This window comes from Leptonychotes weddellii, chromosome 1 (assembly GCF_054177405.1).
Source record: "Leptonychotes weddellii isolate Sample4059 chromosome 1, ASM5417740v2, whole genome shotgun sequence".
Classification (NCBI taxonomy): domain Eukaryota; kingdom Metazoa; phylum Chordata; class Mammalia; order Carnivora; family Phocidae; genus Leptonychotes; species Leptonychotes weddellii.
In genome coordinates, this window is record NC_138369.1 from 157,670,784 (window position 1) to 157,688,621 (window position 17,838).

The 17,838-nt window shown below is 35.1% G+C and overlaps 2 long non-coding RNA genes across 2 annotated transcripts in view; one reads left to right on the top strand and one right to left on the bottom strand.

Annotated features, from left to right (window-relative positions):
• The window catches only part of LOC145716192 (uncharacterized), a 55,839-nt gene that overhangs the window by 36,151 nt on the left and 1,850 nt on the right, over window positions 1–17,838 (top strand). The gene's annotated exons all lie outside the window — the stretch shown is intronic.
• LOC145716197 (uncharacterized) overlaps window positions 7,056–17,838 on the bottom strand; it is a 63,980-nt gene continuing 53,197 nt past the window's right edge. The window contains exons 3-4 of the long non-coding RNA XR_014138700.1: window positions 9,856–9,979; window positions 7,056–9,250 (exon numbers count right to left, since the gene is read on the bottom strand). This is a non-coding gene — a long non-coding RNA (uncharacterized LOC145716197). The remainder of the gene's footprint in view (window positions 9,251–9,855; window positions 9,980–17,838) is intronic.

Sequence of the window (17,838 nt, forward strand, 5' to 3'; positions counted from 1 at the left end):
TTCCTTCCTTCCTTCCTTCCTTCCTTCCTTCCTTCCTTCCTTCCTTCCTTTCTTTCTTTCCTCTCTCTTTCTTTCTTTCGACCCTGTTAAATCCAGCAATGCTGCATCTCTCTATTTTTCCATAGTCGTATCTCCCTGGCTTACAACAGCTGGGAAGAGTTCTCTGCTTTTAAGAATCCATGTGATCCTCAGTTGGATGTGAGTCCTGCCCTAAACTACCCACACTGTCACCCAGCTTTCCTTACGAACAAGAGTATACTTTGCAAGATAGTTAGCTATGATTAATTAGAGCATATCAGTGGCCACAGAGCAAAAAGATGCTAACTCACCCAGAGAGCATTTCAGCAGTGGTCTCATTAATACTGCTGGCTGTGGCTAATCAACTGAGCCAGTCACCTGTAAGCAAATATACAAATGTGTGTGTTTTTGAGGTGTCCATTGGATGCTTGAAGGAAGGCAGGGAAAGAGGAAAATAAAATGAATGTACGCTTGTAAAAAACAAACAAACAAACAAAAACAATCCATGTGATTAGATTGGGCCCACTTGGAAAATCCAGAATAATCTTCTTAACTATCATCAACTTAATCATATTTTCAAAGTCCCTTTTGCCAAGTAATTTAATATATTCACAGGTTCCAGAGGATATGGACATCTATGGGGGGCCATTAGTCTGCCTAATATCAAAACTAATGTTACATGATTCAAAGCTGCTTATTATATGCAGTGCACATTGTCTTCAAAATCTAAAGCTCACTAAATATTTTCTCTTTCTGAGTTACAGAGATACAAGGCAAAGCAACTTATCTTTCACCTTGGAGGGAATATGTGGACATTCCTCAGTTCTACTGGATGCCTAGAACCTCATGAAGAACAGAGTTCTAAATTTTCATGTTTATCTCTTCCTTCTGGCATGTACATATCTTGTCAACACATTTAGGATATTTGCTGCTTCCTGTTCACTAGGTCCAATCAGGATGAGGTCATGAATGTAGTGGACCAGTACAATGTTCTGTGGGATGATGCTGTGATAAAATGTCCTTAATATTCAATTAAGACAGATAATCAGAAACTTGAAATACTCCTAAAGTAAAAGAATGAAATTTTACCACTGCCCTTGCTATATGATGTTTAACAATTAGAACTGGAGTGAAAGGGCACTTACCAGATCAAAACATTTAATAAGAATGCATATGTTCATTTACTCTAGCAAAAAGATCATACCTGGAACATCAGCTGTAATTAATGTCATCACCTACTTTAATTTAAAGTAGTTTACTGCTATTTACTATGACAACTGTCTTTTACACATGGAAGAGGGACATATATAAGGGTGTTTATTTTAATAATCTGATATTTCCCCATTTTAAAAGCAATAAAATTAGGACCATTAGGGTAGATAGAACCAAATATAAGGCACTGGAATTATTTATCCCTATCAAAATTATAAAAACAAATGTATTATTACATCTTTGAACAAAACACAGATTAATTCTACCTTTAAAGACTTGGGAGAGACAGATCAACATACCATTTGGGTCCAACTCTGATGGTTTTGAGCTAAATATTAATCACATGACTTCTGTAAATCTTCTTTCTGACTCTTAGAGCATAGAGGCATTTTGAGTCCCCAGGAAATAGTGTCAGCTAAGATTCAATATCTTATACTCTCCCAGAGGCTTGGGTATTTCCTTCTCCTCTATCTATGCGCAGTAACTAGCAAATGTCTATAGATCCCTTTGGAAAAGCCTAGGAGCCATGATTTACAATAAACACTTTTGGCAGATTCTTAGGGTCCTTCAATCAAAGGGCTTCAAGTGTGTGAACTGGTTGAAGTCTAGGATCTCAGTGAGAGGCTGAGAACTTCCATTTGATAACTTGGGTCAAGTCCCTGCTTATAAGAACTAGAGTTTTTTTTATTAAACACATCATTTAATAATACTTTAGTAGATTGTGCCATGATTATTTAGCCAGTTTCAAAGATCCCTCCCTGCAGGTGAAAGCATTCAGATTACCATGTCAGCTCTATAACCCATGCTGGTAGTCTTCCAGCCTTGTCTCAGACATTTAAATACTGCCAGTCTTGGTCTACATCCCTAATAACACCAGAGAGCCCATTCAGATGGCATCATCTCATAGTTCTGTTCACTCAAAAATCACAGCAAGTCCAGAACATTTCCTAGATGCACTCTACCAATGTTTTTTTCTTGCAATGTCTTGGTGAATGCAGTCCACTGGGCCTTCCTAGGAGCCATGGTATGAGAATATATCCACTCAACACACATTTCCTTTACCCCAAACCTTGAGATCCTTCCCTTTACATTATGTTAATACATTTTGACATCTGAGCTTCCTTGTAGGACACTGTTGAGTTGATATTCCAGTCAACCACCTGAGCAAATTGTTGGAGCCTCTGCTATTCCCTGAGTTACCTCAATGAATCCAGGGCAACTATATCTATAAATTTAGCCCAAACCATGGCCATTTACAAATATATCCATATCCTCAAGATTTTGTCAATAAAAGTTAACGAAGTTTTGTAGTTATTTTGGAGTATAATGTATTTTCCTGTGGGTAGACTGTGTATGTTTAATCCTGGGCCATGTCATGATCATGGTTCTGGAGACAATGAGTGGTGAAGGGTAAATCTTGAAGAGATAGGTAACTCTTTGTTTTTGTTTTCTTTTTTTTTTCATTTTCAAATTTTTATTTAAATTCTAGTTAGTTAACATATGCTGTAATATTGGTTTCAGGAGTAGAATTTAATGATTTAGCACTTACATACAACACCCAGGGCTCATCACAAGTGCCCTCCTTAATACCCATCACCCATCTAGCCCATCCCTTGTCCACCTCCCCTCCATCAATTCTCAGTTTGTTCTTTATAGTTAAGTTTTAGCCATTCTGAGTCTCTTATTGTTTGCTTCCCTCTTATTTTTTTCCCTTCCTCTGTGTTCATCTATTTTGTTTCTTAAATTACATATATGAGTGAAATGATATGGTATTTGTCTTTCTCTAACTTGACTTATTCCGCTTAGCATAATACACTCTAGCTCCATCCACATTGTAGCAAATGGCAAGATTTCATTCTTTTTGATGGCTAAATAATATTCATATATATGTATATCACAACTTCTTTATCCTTTATCCATTCATCAATCAATGAACATTTGAGTTCTTTCCATAATTTGGCTATTGTTGATAATGCTGCTATAAACATAGGGGTACATGTCCATTTTGAATCAGTATTTTTGTATCCTTTGAGTAAATATCTAGTAGTGTAATTGCTCCATTATAGGTAGTTCTATTTTTAACTTTTTGAGGAACCTCCATATTGTTTTCCATAGTGACTGCACCAGTTTGTATTCCCAGCAACAGTGTAAGAGGGTTCCCCTTTCTCCACACCCTTGTCAACATCTGTTGTTTCCTGTACTGTTAATTTTAGCCATTCTGAGAGATGTGAGGTAGTATCTCATGGTTTTGATTTCTATTTCCTTGGTGATGAGTGCTGTTAAGCATCTTTTCATGTGTCTGTTAGCCATCTGGATGTCTTCTTTGGAAAAATGCCTATTCATGTCTTCTGCCCATTTCTTAACTGGATTATGTGTTTTTTGGAAGTTGAGTTTTATAAGTTCCTTATAGATTTTGAATACTAACCCTTTATCAGATATGTCATTTGCAAATATCTTCTCCCATTCTGTAGGCTGTCTTTTAGTTTCGTTGATCATTTCCTTCACTGTGCAGAAGCTTTTTATCTTAAGTCCCAATAGTTCATTTTTTAATTTGTTTCCCTTGCCTCTGGAGACATGTCTAGTAAGAAGTTGCTATGGCTGAGGTCAAAGAGGTTGCTGCTTGTCTTGTCCTTTAGGATTTTGATGGTTTCCTGTCTCACATTTAGCTTCAGCAATCAGACAAGAAAGAGAGATAGGTCACTCTTTGTAAGGTAACTGCATGAGATTTGATAACAAGGGGTTTGTATCCTTTCTTTAAAAAAGGGGCTGCTGCTTCCTTCAGGAAGTGCAATGGGATTTAGAAGTTCAAGTTTCATTTAAATCAACCAAAATTTTCCTCATCCAATTCTCTGGGTCTAATTCATTTTTTAAATTCTAAAAATCCTACTAATGCTCTGAATTCAATTTACATTAAAATTTTCAAACCTACGGAGTTAAGTTTTGGATATGATTTTTGCCTATATTAGTTACCTTACTTTACCTTACCTTAGCTTTATTTATTTATTTAGTTAGTTTTTATTTAAATTCCAGTTAGCTAGCATACAGTGTAATATTACTTTCAGGTGTACAATATAGTGATTCAACACTTCCAAATAATACCTGGTGCTCATTGCAAAAAGTGCTGTCCTTAGTCCTCATCACCTATTTAACCCATCTCTCTGCCCATCTCCCCTTAGGTAACCATCAGTCTCTCCTTTTTTCCCCCTTTTGTTTGTTTTGTTTCTTAAATTCCACATATGAGTGAAATCATATGGTATTTGTCTTTTTCTCACTGACTTATTTCACTTAGCATAATACTCTCTAGTTCCATCCATGTCATTGTGAATGGCAAGATTCCATTCTTTTTGTAGCTGAGTAATATTTTGATATATATATATATGAATAATATATATACATATATATATGTATATGTATATACCACCCCTTTTTTCTTTTTTTAAAAAATCTTTTTCAAGTTTTTATTTAAATTCCAGTTCATTAACATACAGTGTAATATTAGTTTAGAATTTAGTGATTCATCACTTACACAAAACACCCAGTGCTTATCACAAGTGCCCTCCTTAATACCCATCACCCATTTAGCCAATCTCCCTGACCACTTCCCCTCCAGTAACCCTCAGTTTGTTCTCTATAGTTAAGAGTCTGTTTTCTGGCTTGCCTCTCTTTTTTCCCCCTTCGTTCATCTATTTTGTTTCTTAACCTCTACATATGAGTAAAATGATATTATACCACCTCTTACTTATTCTCATCAGTTGATAGACACTTGGGCTGTTTCCATAATTTGGCTATTGTAGATAATGCTGTTATAAACAGTGGGGTGCATGTATGCTTTTGAATTAGTATTTTTGTGTTCTTTGGATAAATACCAAGTAGTGCAACTGCTGGATCATAGGATACTTCTATTTATAACTCTTTGATGAACTTCCATAGTTTTCCACAGTGACTGAACCAGTTTACATTCCTACCAACAGTGCTAGAGGGTTCCTTTTTCTCCACATCCTTGTCAACACTTGTTGTTTTCTGTGTTTCTGATTTTAGCCATTCTGAGAGGTGTGAGGTGATATCTCATTGTAATTTTGATTTGTATTTACCTGATGATGAGTGATGTTGAGCATCTTTTCATATGTCTGTTGGCCATCTGGATGTCTTCTTTGGAGAAATGTCTGTTCATGTCTTCTGCCTATTTTTTAATTGAATCATTTGTTTTTTGGGTGTTGAGTTTGTAAGTTCTTTATATCTTTTGGATACTAACCCTATTGTCAGATATGTCATTTGCAAATATATTTTCCCATTTGATAGGTTGCCTTTAGGTTCTGTTGATTGTTTCCTTTGCTGTGCAGAAGCATCTTATCTTGATGAAGTCTCGATAGTTCATTTTTGTTTTTGCTTCCCTTGCCTCAGGAGACATATGTAGAAAAAAGTTGATATATCCTATGTCAAAGAGGATACTGCCTGTGTTCTCCTCTAAGATTTTTATGGTTTCAGGTCTCATATTTAGGTTTTTAATCCATTTTGAATTTATTTTTGTGTTTGGTGTAAGGAAGTGGTCCAGTTTCATTCTTTTGCTTGTGGCTATCCAGTTTTCCTACCACCATTTATTGAAGAGACTGTCTTTTTCCCATTGGATAGTCTTTCTGCTTTGTCAAAGATTAATTGACCATACAGTTGTAGGCTCATTTCTGGGTTTTCTATTCTATTCTATTGATCTTTGTGTCTATTTCTTTGCCAGTACCATACTGTTTTGATCACTACAGCTTTGTAATCATAACTTGAAGTCTGGAATTGGGATGCCTCCAACTTTGCTTTCCTTTTCAAGGTTACTTTGACTATTCTGAGTCTTTTGTGGTTCTATGCAAATTTTAAGATTGTTTGCTCTAGCTCTGTGAAAAATGCTGTTGGTATTTTGATAGGGATTTCAATTAATGTATAGATCGTTTGGGGTAGTATAGACATTTTAACAATATTTGTTCTTCCATGAGTATGGAATATTTTTCCATTTCTTTGTGTCATCTTCAATTTCTTTCATCAGTGTTTTATAGTTTTCAGAGTATGGGTCTTTTATTTCTTTGGTTAATTTTATTCCTATGTATCTTATTGCTTTGGGTGCAATTGTAAATGGGATTGATTTCATAATTTGTCTTTCTGCTGCTTCATCATTGGTGTATAGAAATGCAACAGATTTCTGTACATTGATTTTGTGTTTTGAGACTTTACTGAATTTGTTTATCAAAGTTCTAGCAGTTTTTTAGTGGAGTCTTGTAAGTTTTCTATATAGAGTATCATGTCATCTGCAAATAGTGAAAGTTTTATTTCTTCCATGCTGATTTGGATGACTTTTGCTTATTTTTGTTGTCTGATTGTTTTGGCTAGGACTTCCGGTTCTATGTTAAATAACAGTGGTGAGAGTGGACATATAAACTGCCAAAACTGAAACAGGAAGAAATAGAAAACCTGAACAGACTGATAACCAGCAAAAAAATAAATCAGTAATAAAAAAAAAAAAACCTCCCAACGCACAAAAGTCCTGGACCAGATGGCTTCACAGGTGAATTCTACCAAACATTTAAAGAAGAATTAATACCTATTCTTCTCAAACTATTCCAAAAAATAGAAAAGGAAGGAGAACTTCCAAATTCATTCTATGAGGTCAGCATTACCTTGATGCCAAAACCAAATACAGACTCCATTAAAAAAGAGAACTATAGGTCAATATCCCTGATGAATATGGTTGCAGAAATTCTCCATGAAATACTGGCAAACTGGGTCCAACAATACATTTAAAAAAAATCATTCACCACAGTCAAGTGCGATTTATTCCTGGGTTGCAAGGGTGGTTCAATATTCACAGATCAATGTGATACACCACATTAATAAAGGAAGGATAAGAACCATATGATCATTTCAGTAGATGCAGAAAAAGCATTTGACAAAGTACAACATCGATTTATGATAAAAACCATCAACAAAGGAGGTTTAAAGGGAACATGCCTCAACATTATAAAGGCCATATATGAAAAACCCATAGCTAATATTATCCTCAATAGGGAAAAACTGACAGCTTTTTCTCCATGGTCAGGAATAAGACAGGGATGTCCACTCTTATCTTTTGTAGATAAGAGACAAGAGGTTATTTTAGGGTAATCATTGGAACACTTCAGTTCTCTGCTTGTGACTTGAACAGAAAAGGTAAAGCCCTAAACTCATCATTTTCTTTATGTTATCCTTCCAATGTAGCCAGAAGTAACTAGCCCATGCAGAGCACTTGCAATCATCATGTATACTCTACTGGCCATTTTGTCTAAGTGATGTGTATGACCAACATCTCATTTTCTCCTGGAGATGAAGTCATCACTACCTTCAAGCCCAGTAGGACTGATAATTACTCCCAGATTTCCATCTTTGAGGGACTGTTTCTTAGAACTACTCTTGGGCAAAGAAAAATGCTACCTAAGTCAGAGTTCAATCAGGGAAATAGGCATCAATCTATGTATTTTAAGCATAATGATTTAATACAAGGTCAGCTGCTTTCAGTGTTGTTGGAGAGGGTAGAGGAATAAATGTAAGCATTGGGGAGGCTATCTAGAAATCATAAAACTACAAAAACTAGTGTTGAAACTGCTCCTTTGCAGCAGGATCCTGACAGTGGACTTTGGATATTAAGAAGCTTCATGAAACCACTACCATCAATCCAGCAGTCCAGGCTGCCAGCATCATTCTGGAGGAAGAATGAATTTTATCTCTTTCCTTTCTGATTTTTTGTGAGTGTCTATAATAGGTGAAGTCTAAACCAGAAGCTTCCTGATGAGAGACCTAGGAAAATACAGTTCCCAGAGTGCAGCACCCACATATGGGGGGGGGGGATGATAAAAGGAGGTGGGGTTTACACTGAGTGCCAAAAGAAAGAACCAACACACACCCTTTTCAAGGCTGCCCAAGTCCAATCACTGTCATCTCATTCGTATAGTTTTCACTCTAGCTTCTCAGCAGAACTTTCTTATAACTACCAGTAACTTACCACCACAGAGCAGGCAGAGTAATATTTTTAAAATGTAGGCCAGAACCCCCATCTTTTCTCCTTATTTGGAACCCTCCAAATACCTTTTACTGCAATTGGAATAAAATCTAAATCCTTACCTTGGCCTACAATGCCATATTTGTCTGACTCTTGCTTGTGTGTCTGATCTTGAAAACTACCATCTTCTTCCTCACCAGCTATACTTCTCAGTCACCAAAGGTAGCTTCTTGGTGTTTTTCAAACACACTGATCTTGTTTCTGCCTACTGCTTTGCACTGCTGTTCCTTCAGGTTGGAATCATCTTTCCCCAGATCTTCTTTTATTTGACTCTTGTTCATCATTTATATTTTTGATAGAAGATTGGAGGAGAAAAAGGATGATGAGGAAGAGGAGGAAGCAGAGAAGTTGGAAAGAGAAATTTTAAAACTATGAAATGAACAAAGAACATTATTAGACAATACGACAGAATATATGCATTTGCTTTTAGTGGCAAAGATACTTAAACTCCAGAACTTGTAGATTGTTTGAGGGGTCTATAATCTAGCCCAGTGTTTCTCAAAACTTATCCCTCCATGCTTTTCCTAGAAAAATATATTTTTGCTTCTTTACCCCTGCAGTTGAGACCCTAGCATCTGCAACTTTAATAAGCCACTGAGATGATTCTTACGTAGGTAACTGGCTATGTATTTTTTATATTTTACTTATTTGGAAGTTCTTATGTATTTTTGGAAGCACTGGACTAGAAATTACACCACTTTTTCTATAAGAAAAAAAATGTCAACCAATCCCCAGGAATATCCCATGAGTATAATAAAATTGGCCATTACTAAGAAATTAAGCATATCTTATTTTAAGGCCCTTAAAGGAAGAAAAATATCATCTAGATACAAATTCAATAAAGTATACACTATTTACAGACTTGGAAACTATTTAACATCCTGTAATTGCCTTAATGTTGGACAGTTTATGGCTTATTTTCTTCTTTTGATAGTGTTTCCATCTCACCTACAAAAACAACAAGAAACAACCACAACTTTAGATAAAAAGACATTGCAACTCCAACATGACTTTTTACAAGGCTCAAAGAAGTTGTGACTATAACCCAGAAATCAGGAGTCTCTTCAAGGTCTTAACCCTTCAGTAAGGGTACATGTTAAGCTCTTATTCTCCACTACAGGATAAAAGCTCTAATGAAACTCATCAACTAACATAGCATAATAAAAATAAAATAGAATAAAATAAGCTGTATGCAAAAAAATGCAAGTATTCCTGTGGTGGACAATAAACATATTGATGCTAAAAAAAATAAAAATAAAAATAAATTAAAAAAAAAAGCTCTAATGATCTTTTCTGAATTTTGTGATATACTCAGCCCAAAAAGGATGATGAGACTGATGAAGAAGGAAATAAATAATAGTCTGGGTACTAGGAATTCTATTCCCCTCCCTAAATATACCACTCTGTCACCCATTTGTACCCCCTGACCTTCAGTGGGGCAAATTTTTCTTTAATTTCTAAATGAAATAATTTAAATTCCAATCACACTTTAGACTTCAAGAGATTCATATTCCTTTCAGATATTTCTGAGAATTCCCAGAGATTGTGCTTACATGTCTTGGTGGTTATTTCTTGTCTTTTGTGCCAAATTCTTGGTTTTGGCTGTTTTCTCCCTGAGCATTCTGGCCATCTCTCTCCACCTCCACATCTTCCTTTAGCTTTTGTGGTTCGCTTCACCTAAAATATAAGTATAGAGTTTATTCCCCAAATAGGGGGAAGAGACACCATTACTAAGTTAGTAGTTAACAAAGCTGTATTACAGATTTGGGGAGGGTTGGGGTTAAGAAAATTATAGCATAGAATAGAAAACTGCTTTTTCTAATTTATTAATCACACATTGTCTCAGGGAATGTTTAAATAATAGCCATGTTTTTCATTTGGGCTTGATCTATGCCTATGTTGTTGGGACTTATTCTCTCTTTGAGTCTTTTTTTTTTCTATTTATTCCTCTATACTCTCTATCCCTGACCCTCCATCTCTTCTCCATCTTATACAATCCCCATCCCCAGCAAAACTGTAAAATCAAAACAAAACAGCAAACCAACCCCCGCCCCCAGCAAACACACACAAAATTCCTGCCTGTGTTACCTGCTCAAAGCTAAAATTTATCTTAAAACAATCTCTCTACAGCAGCAAGAGCAACTATTAACTTTATTATGCAAAGCAGTTAATTATATTTTTCTGTGTTTTCTCATTCAAACTCTGCCCTATGTCTTGCCTTTCACAGTGAAATAAATATGTATCTTTTTTCAAAGGAAAGAAGCCATTTTCTACCTAAGAGGATTTATGTAGGCTCCCACATATAGAAAAGCCTGCAATCTTCTTCTTTTAAAATGGCAATATTTCCTTATAACGCACAAATCAATGGTATATGCTCTTTCTCTTAACTCATCATGTGCCAGGAGTGAGACAGAGAGACTGTTACAGAAAGGTGAGCACAGCATTTTCAGTGATCCAGAGTTTGGATTCCTTCAACACATTTTCAGAACTCAGAAAAATTCTCACTGTTTGTTTCTCATTAGAATCACCTGGGGAGCTTTTAAGAAATCCCAGTCTTCAAGCCTCATGCTAGACTTATTAAATCAGAATCTCTGGGGGTGGGACCCAGACATCAGTAGTTTTAAAAGCTTCCCCAGATGATTCCACTGTACAGCGTAAGTTGAGAATGACTAGTCTAGAAAAAAACTGGAATACTTAAAAGGATGGCTTGTTAGTGGCCAAGTGCCATCTTATTAGCAATATGTTAAAAACTATACTAACAGTAATTGGGCAAGTTAGACGAGATTTGCCCATCCATGTTCTTTAGAAAGAGTAGAAGTTATTTCTGAAGGAATATCTACTTATCCATGTATTTTATAATATAAAAGGATAAGAATGAAGCAAGGCCATACAGTCAAAGATGGGTGCTGAAAGTTTGCTGAGAGTCAGGTGGATAGCTGAACCATGTCATCATTATCAAAACATTTGAATAAATATCCTATTGTTTTCTTTCTTTTGTTCTTCCTTCCTTCCTTCCTTCTTTTTTTTTTTTGAAGGGTAAGTCAAAATTACTTGATTTTAGATAATTCTGGAAGAGTTTGTCTCTATTAACTTTGCCACTTCCTTTGTTTTGTAATAGTATGTAAATAGAATTTTAGCATAGAAATGAACCTCTATGACAATGTAATTCAACATTCCCACTTAATAGATGGACTAAGTAAATAACTTTGCCCACATTGATACAAGTTAGAAATAGAACTGGGATTAGAACCAGACTTCGTTTAAGTGTAACGTTCTATAACATGTTCCTTCACTTTAAAATTTAAAAAAGTTATTTTCCCTTTCTCAGACTTAGACAGTCAGTATAAATATCTGGTGAGTTTATACTGAAGTCCTCTAAAATTATTTCTTTCAACCCTGGTTTAATAATTTCCTATTATGATTATTATATAGAATTAGAAAAAAGAGACTGTATGACAAGCTCTTTACCTCAGTACCTGGCTGAGCAAGTATTAAGCAAATTATTGGAAATCAGAGTTATTTTCTTATTTTCTTATGCATATGTAATGAAAAATAGTGTTAAAAAGGAAAAGGATGTGTTGAGTCAATTATTAATATACGCAGTTTTCTTGTCAGTCAATGTTTATTTCACTACTAATATGGTATCCACAGGAGCTTATGCTTAATATCCACACATGGTAGAATCATTGATATCTAGGGGGATAGGCTCAGGACAAAAGGACAAGATTTTTGTTGAGGGCTTTCTTGTGGCTGATGGAGATTAAATCACAAAAATTGTTTTTCAACTGGCCTGACTGATAAAAGAAGAAATAAGATGGTGAGAGACACTAGAGAGTAGAGTGAGGGGAAGATTGTGACAGTACAGTATAAAGATCAAAGTTCCATAATATGATTCTGGCTTAAAAGTATTTGGGTTTGAATAAAGTGTTTGCCACTTACTAGTTCTGCAACTTTGGGTAAATCACTTACCCTCTCCATATCTTAGTTTCCTCCTCCTCTGTAAAATAGGGGTAAATTAACCCTTACTTTACAGGAGTTGATGTGATGTTTAAATAAGTTTAAATATAAAAATCTCTATTATCTATCTATCTATCTATCTATCTTTCTATCTATCTATCATCTATCTATCATCATACTTAACAACAAATCCTAAACTGACATTAGCTATTATTGTAGGGCAATTAATTTGTATTTGGATAGAATGATGCAAGGTAGTTAGAATTATGAGAAATGATCATGTGCATGTAAATAAAATTTCATAATATAGGATATAGAATATGATATGTATTGTATATTAAAGTTGAGATTTAGATGTGACACAGTGATGCTGTTGATCATTTTGTGGAAGCCTGGTGTTCATGTTGTCGCTTGACTTAAAATGGTACTTGGGTTTCTATATTCTGCCTGTGTCTTTCATTTTCTCCTTTAAAAGATCTTTAGTTTGGGAGTGAAAAATATGTATGTGGAAATAAACCTTATTGTCTGCATGTTATGTATCCAAATAATCATATAGAATTAGATGCCAGGACCACTGGAGGTTTGTAGAAAATAGCAGAAAAGAAGGATGACTGGTAGAACTATGTTTCTCAGTTTTGAATCACCCTAAATTATAAATCCCCAAGGGAATGATTCCCTGGAAACCTTTATCAACAAGCTTCTTTGGGGTCGCCTATATCTATATGATTGAAAGAATAAGGCAAAACCATCATTCCACTCAGAGAATAACTGAGGGTGTGAGTAATACTGGCAAAGAACTTAGCTGTGATTCTATTAGAACAGTTATCTCAAAGCTTCTCTTTCTATAACAATGGGTGTGTGGCCCAACATGAATCCTATTATTATTCCTAACAGGCTTGAAAGGCCACAATGTGGAAGCTGGGGATAAAGGAAAATAAAAACTGCTGACTACAGTAATGATAAGAACTGAATCTATGCCGAGAAAAGCACAATGAATATTATGGAAAATATTTCTCATAGTTGCAAAGTAGGAAAATATTTTTCTCATTTTATGACTGTACTCCCACTGAAAATTAATATTTATCCTGATAAGTGATGTGTGTGTGTGAGAGAGAGAGAGAGAGAGAGAAAGAGAGTAAAGAACAACCCAATATCCTCATGGCTTGATTTCAAATTTCCTCCCAGTTTCTGCTAAAATGTGAACTTAACATGAAGATCTTCCCTGCCTTCCCTCTTTCAAAGAGCTCTCCTATTGCTCCCTATTCTTCCTTCTCTTCTTTACTTTTCTTCATACTTTTTAGCACTACCTGAAATATATATGCATTTATTTTTAATATCTTTAATATTATTCCTGGAGCCATATAGCTTCATAAAATTGTCAGAAAAAAATTTAGTTCATTTATTTTGAAACTGAATCAACTAGCAGTTTTTTCTAAGTTTGAAGTGGATGAACAGATCAAGCATAATATGAATATGTAATGCTTTGGAATGGTTTCATAATTTGGCACAGCAATTAAGTGTTGTAGGCCATAGTCATGTACTGAGGATTTTCATGATGTTTATCTCAGTTCTTTTATTTCCTTGGATTCATTCATTCATTTAAAAAACAAGTAACTGTGTACTTATGTACTAGAGAATATGCCAAGCACTGAATTAGAACTGAAAACAAGACAATCATGGACTGCTCTCAAGTTGCTTACAACCTAGGATTGCAGACAGAGGTTAAATGTATTTATTCAGATAAATTTAGTTGCAATTGCAAACAGTACTCAGAAGAGGTAGAGAATTTGGTAAGTGTATGTAGGGAGATAAAATTTGTTTTGTGAAATCAGGGAAGGTTTCTCTGACTAAGCAAAATGGGGGGAAAAAAAAACTTGAAGCAGAGATATGTAGGAACTGAGCAGATGTGTATCATCGAGTTTCCTAGTGTCTCAAGAATCACTCTATCCAGTTCTCATGGAAGTAGGGAGAAAGAATGAGGAGATAAATTCAGGTGAATGAGTTGGAAGCTGTTTATTGTTGTTGTTGTTTTTTTAAAGATTTTATTTATTTATCTGACAGAGAGAGACACAGTGAGAGAGAGAACACAAGCAGGGGGAGTGGGAGAGGGAGAAGCAGGCTTCCCACAGAGCAGGGAGCCCGATGTGGGGCTTGATGTAGGGCTCGATCCCAGGACCCTTGGGATCATGACCTGAGCCAAAGGCAGACGCTTAAACACTGAGCCACCCAGGCGCCCCAGAAGTTGTTTACTGTTAAATCCCCATATCCTCTCCCATAAGAACAGAAGAATAGAAGTTAATAGTTTGTGAAGGAGTAAACATCAAATCTCTATACTGGGAGATACAATATATAGTTTCAAAGTTGGGATGGAGATGATAGGAGTCTGTACTAAAAAAAAAAAAGTAATAAAACTAAAAAAGCTAGATATTGAAACCCTCAGTTCCTTTCTTCAACTTGGGTTTAAGAAATCTGTTAGCCAGGGGCACCTGGGTGGCTCAGTCGTTAAGCGTCTGCCCTCAGCTCAGGTCATGATCCCAGGGTCCTGGGATCGAGCCCCACATCGAGCCCCACATCGGGCTCCCTACTCTGTAGGAAGCCTACTTCTCACTCTCCCACTCCCCCTGCTTGTGTTCCCTCTCTCGCTGTCTCTCTCTCTCTGTCAAATAAAATCTTTTGAGAAAAAAAAAAAGAAATCTGTTAGCCAGACTTCTACTAACAAAACACTGAACAAGGGAAAGTGTCCCTGGAGATTCTGACACGACCCAGAGGAAGGACCTAAAAATTATGACTGGGAGGTTCCCAAAGGTATGGTGCATTCAGATGTGTCTCTACTGAGCCCACTTTGGCAAAGTCCTATCCACACTCTCAGAGACAATACCATTCAATTTTAATTTCCCACTATTAAATATGAGCCATTAGTTAAGGATTACCAGACAGGTTACCAGAAAAGGAAAACTTCTTCACTTGAAAAAAGAAACTAAAATAAACAAATAATTAAAAGAATAATTTGGGGAAAAATAATGCAGAGAAAATAAAACTTAATAAAAGCTATAATTACTCTACCAAAAAAACTTCTAGAACTAATAAATGAATTTCATAAAGTCACAGGATACAAAATCAATATATAAAATCAATATAGTGCATTTCTGTACACTAATAACAAAGCAAAAGAGAAATTAAAAAGAAAACCAATCCCGTTTACATTTGCACCAAAATAATAACATACTAAGGTATGTTAAGGTATAAACTTAACCAAGGAGATGAAAGACTTGTATTCTGAAAACTATAAAACACTGACGAAAGAGATTGAAGATGATACAAACAAATGGAAAGATATTCCATATTCGTGGGTTAGAAGAACAAATATTGTTAACATGTCCATAATATGCAAATCTACAGATTTAATGCAATCCCTGTCAGAATACCAATAGCATTTTTCACAGAACTAGAACAAATAATTCTAAAATTTGTATGGGACCACAGAAGACCCCTAATAGCAAAACTGGAGGTATCACAATCCCAGATTTTGAGGGATACTACAAAGCTGTAGTAATCAAGAAGTATGGTATCGGCACAAAAACAGACACATAGATCAATGGAACAGAATAGAGTCCAAAAATAGACCCACAATTATATGGTCAATTAATCTATGACAAAGCAGGAAAGAATAGGTGATGGGAAAAAGACAGTCTCTTCAACAAATGGTGTTGGGAAAATTGGCTGGCAACATGCAAAAAATGAAACTGGGCCACTTTCTTACACCATACACAAAAATAAACTCAGAATGGATTAAAGACCTAAATGTGAGACCTGAAACCATCAAACACAGACAGTAATTTCTCTGACATCAGCTCTGTCTCCAAAGGCAAGGGAAACAAAAGCAAAAATGAACTGTTGGGACTACATCAAAATAAAAAGCTTTTGCACAGTGAAGGAAACAATCAACAAAACTAAAAGGCAGCCTTCTGAATGGGAGAAGGTATTTGCAAATGACATATTTTATAAAGGGTTAATATCCAGAATATATAAAGGACTGATAAAACTCAAGACCCCAAAAACAAATAATCCAATTAAAAACAGGCAGAGAATCTGCATAGACATTTTTCCAGAGAAGACATACAGATGGCTAACAGACACATGAAAAGATGCTCAATGGCACTCATCATCAAATCAAAACCACAATGAGATGTCACCTCATAACTGTCAAAATGGCTAAAATCAAAAACACAAGAAACAAGTGTTGGCAAGGATGTGAAGAAAAGGCAACTCTCGTGCACTGTTGGTAGGAATGCAAGCTGGTGCAGCCACAGTGGGAAACAATATGAAAGTTCCTCAAAAAATTAGAAATAAAATTTCCATATGATCCAATAATTCCACTACTGCATATTTACCCAAAGAATATGATAACACAAATTTGAAAGATATATGCATCCCTATATTTATTGCAGCATTATTTATAATAGCCAAGATATGAAAGCAAATAGTGTCCATCAATAGATAAATGGATAAAGAAGATGTGGTATATATGTACCATGGAATATGACTCATCCATAAAAAAGAATGAAATGTTGCTATTTGCAACAACATGGATGGACCTAGAGGCTATAATGCTAAGTGAAATAAATCTTTTAGTCAGAGAAAGACAAACACCATATGATTTCACTCATATGTGGAATTTAAGAATCAAAACAGAGAAAAAAGAGATAAAACAACAGACTCTTAACTATAGAGAACAAACTGGTGATTGCCAGAAGGGATGAGGGGAGATGGGTGAAATGGGTGAAGGGGATTGATTAAGAGTACACTTATCGTGATGAGCACTGAGTAATGTATAGAATTGTTGAATCACTATATTGTACATCTGAAACTATTATAACATTGTGTGTTAATTATACTGGAATAAAAATTAAAAGATATAGAATTATTTAAAAAATAAATAAATTTGAAAAATAAAAATAAGCATCCTAAAAAATAAAAAAAATAAAAACTATGATTAAAACTTGAGATGGAAATATACATAAACATGAAACAAGAACAGGATACTATTAAAGAATAACACAAATATTCAGAATACAGAAAACAAAAGAACTTGTGATATAAAAAGTAAAAGTATAGCAGAAACAAAAACCTCAACATTATATTTGGAAGATAATTTAGTGTATGTATTGCAGATAGTAAAGCAAAAATACAAAGTGGGTTATATTTCACATAGTGAAGCAAAAAATAAAAATAATGTAATAAAATTAGAAGATAAGCCCATGAAAGCTAATATCTGAATTATTGGCATTCCAGACAGAGAGAAGAGGGAAAATAAAGGAAGAAAATCATAAATGGAAAAATTTAAGAGTTCCCAAAGGCAGAAGAACATACATCTTTATACTGTAAATTTTACTAGTTGCTTCCAAAGTACCCCATCATGAAATTTCAGAAGGACAAAATTAAGAACCTACAAACTTCCACGGAGGATAGAAAACAAAAACTAAACAACAACAAAAACAGTGAAAAAAGGTACATATATATAATACTGGCATCAAAATAGAGTTCTCACAACAACCCTGGATACTTAGTGGACAATAGTA